Source organism: Piliocolobus tephrosceles, chromosome 8 (assembly GCF_002776525.5).
Source record: "Piliocolobus tephrosceles isolate RC106 chromosome 8, ASM277652v3, whole genome shotgun sequence".
In the NCBI taxonomy this organism is placed as follows: Eukaryota; Metazoa; Chordata; class Mammalia; order Primates; family Cercopithecidae; genus Piliocolobus; species Piliocolobus tephrosceles.
In genome coordinates, this window is record NC_045441.1 from 11,444,905 (window position 1) to 11,447,922 (window position 3,018).

The window sequence follows — 3,018 nt, forward strand, 5'->3', positions numbered from 1 at the left end:
TTTTTTTTTTTTTTTTTGAGACAGAGTCTTGCTCTGTCACCCAGGCTGGAGTGCAGTGGCGCAATCTCGGCTCACTGCAATCTCCGCCTCCCAGGTTCAAGTGATTCTCCTATCTCTGTCTCCTGAGTAGCTGGGATTACAGGTGCCTACTACCATGCCTAGCTAATTTTTGTATTTTTAGTAGAGACAGGGTTTCATCAGGTTGGCCAGGCTGCTCTCGAATTCCTGACCTCAGGTGATCCACCCGCCTCCCAAAGTGCTGGATTACAGGTGTGAGCCACCACACGCCGTCCTCTTCTCTTCTCTTTGTTCTTTCCCTCCTCTCCCCTCCCCTCCCCTCCCCTCCCCTCCCCTCCTCTCCTTCCTTCCTTCCTTCCCTCCCTCCTTCCTTCCCTCCTTCCTTCCTCTTTCTTTCTTTCAACAGGGTGTTGCTCTGTTGATCAGGCTGGAGTACAGTGATGCAATCATAGCTCACTGCAGCCTCCACCTCCTGAGCTCAAGCAATCCTCCCACGTCAGCCTCCCAAGTAGCTGGGACTATAGGTGTGCCCCACCACACCTGGCTAATTTTTTAATTTTTTTGTAGAGACAGGGTCTTGCTGTTGCCCAGGCTGGTCTCGAACTCCTGGCCTCAAGAGATCCTCCCACCTCTGCTTCCCAAAGCACTGGGATTACCAGCATAAGCCACTGCACCCTGCCAGTATTCCCTACTTAGAACTCTTTGTGGAAGAACACCAAAGCCCACTCGTCTTCGATATTTTAAGCCTCTCATGCCTGCCTTTCTTTCCCCCTCAAAACTGTCTAATAAAACCCCATGGTTGAGGTTGGGTGCAGTGGCTTGTTCCTGTAATCCCAGCACTTTGGGAAGCAGAGGCAGGTGGATCACGTGAGGTCAGGAGTTCGAGACCAGCCTGGCCAATATGGTGAAATCCCGTCTCTACTAAAAATACAAAAGAATGGGCTGGGCGTGGTGGCATGCACTTATAGTCCCAGCTACTCAGGAGGCTGAGGCAGGAGAATCACTTGAACCCAGGATGACAAAGGTTTCAGTGACCCAAGAAAACGCCACGGCACTCCAGCCTGGGCCACAGAGTCAGACTGTCTCAAAAAACAAAAACAAACAACAAAAAAAACAGCCCGGACACGGTGGCTCATGCCTGTAATCCCAGCATTTTGGGACGCTGAGGTAGGCAGATCACCTGAGGTCAGGAGTTTAACAGTCTAGCCAACATGGTGAAATCCCCTCTCTACTAAAAACACAAAAAAATTAGCTGGGTGTGGTGGTGCACGCCTGTAATTCCAGCTACTAGGGAGGCCAAGGCAGGAGAATTGCTTGAACCCAGAAGGCAGAGGTGGCAGTGAGCTGAAATAGGGCCACTGCACTCCAGCCTGGATGACAGAGGGAGACTGTCTCAAAAACAAAACAAAAAAAAGCCCCAAGGTTTTACTGAAATATTGAGAATCTCCCCAGAAAAAATAAGGAGGAAATGTTCTTTCTTCCTCTGCAGCAAATGGACCTTCTTAGGCTGACTTGGGATTCCAGCAGGGGTCTCATTGCTGAGGACAACGGGGGACAAGTCCCCTCACTCTGAGAGAGGCCTGGACATTCCTCTCCTCTGCTAGGACTCACCAGGAGAAGGCCAACCACTGTGGCCCCGGAGGATGGGAGAGAGGAGATTCCTGGAGAGAGGGGAGGGCCAGGGAGACATGCTTCCGTGCCTCCCATCTCCGTGGGTGACGAGGGGTGCCTGGGAGAAGTGGTCCCGAGGTCCCAGAGCCCGGCCACGTGCGTGAGCGGATGCACACGCTGTGCATGCCTGTCCTCCAGACAGCCTGGTGCCAGGCAAGGATATGGATGGAGGAAGCGGGTGAGTTGGGGCGGGGCGGGGCGGGGCGGGGGGGGGGGAAATAATGGCGGAGGCCAGAGAGTGAACGAGTGTGGGGGCGTGGCTGAGACTCCCAAGGCCAGCCATTTTCCATCCATTTCTATTTTCCCAGGACAGAAAATAACTCCTGGGAAGCCAGAGTGAGCAACATGGGCATCATCTAACCCACACCCCTCCTCTGCCCAAGGGAAGTCTTCCTCTTAGGCTGACCCCTCAAGGGTGGGGGAAACACTGGCTCCATAGGGGCTGCTTGGCTGGGGGCCACCCTCCTGCCCCACAGGCAGGGAGCGACTCGGGGAGGTGGGTTTGGAGCCGGAAGGGAAGGCACTTCTCACGGACAGAGTGTGACTCAGGCCCAGGCCCAGACGTGAGTGCAGCCTGCAGCTAAAAATACCCTGTGGGTTGGCGGGGTGGCCCTGTCACAGGTGACTCAGGCCCATGGAACCATCCAAACCACTGTCTCTCCTTGGGGGAACCCTCAATTTACCCACTGGGAGATTTTCAGCAAATCTTTTCACCCCCCAACCCCACAAAGGACCCATTGACCCACACACACATTCCCACCAGGCCAAGTTCACACTGGGGTTAAACATAGGGAAGCCAGCCTTAGCACTGGGGCACTGAGGCTGTGTGATCAGAGTTTGGGGTCCCCTCACCCGTACCCCCTACTCCACCCCTCTGTGATGGCTCCAGTTCCTCCATGAGAACATTAGACTCTCCCTTAAGGGACATATTACCTTGAATGGAAATCACCCAAGAAACATCTTCAAGTCCAGAAAAGCTCCCTGAATTCTCTCTTTTTCTTTTTCTTTTTTTGAGATGGAGTCTCGCTTGTCGCCCAGGTTGGAGTGCAATGGCGCCATCTCGGCTCACTGCAACCTCCACCTCCTGAGTTAAAGACTCCTGCCTCAGCCTCCTGAGTAGCTGGGATTACAGGCGCCCGCCACCACGCCCGGTTAATTTTTTTTTTTTTTGAGACAGTCTCGCTCTGTCGCCCAGGCTGGAGTGCAGTGGCACAATCTTGGCTCACTGCAAGCTCCGCCTCCTGGGTTCACGCCATTCTCCTGCCTCAGCCTCCCGAGTAGCTGGGACTACAGGCGCCCGCCACCACGCCCCGCTAATTTTTTTTTTTT

General features: G+C 54.1%; 1 protein-coding gene across 1 annotated transcript in view; it reads right to left on the reverse strand.

Annotated features, from left to right (window-relative positions):
- The window catches only part of RASA4B (RAS p21 protein activator 4B), a 34,559-nt gene that overhangs the window by 20,626 nt on the left and 10,915 nt on the right, over positions 1-3,018 (reverse strand). The gene's annotated exons all lie outside the window — the stretch shown is intronic.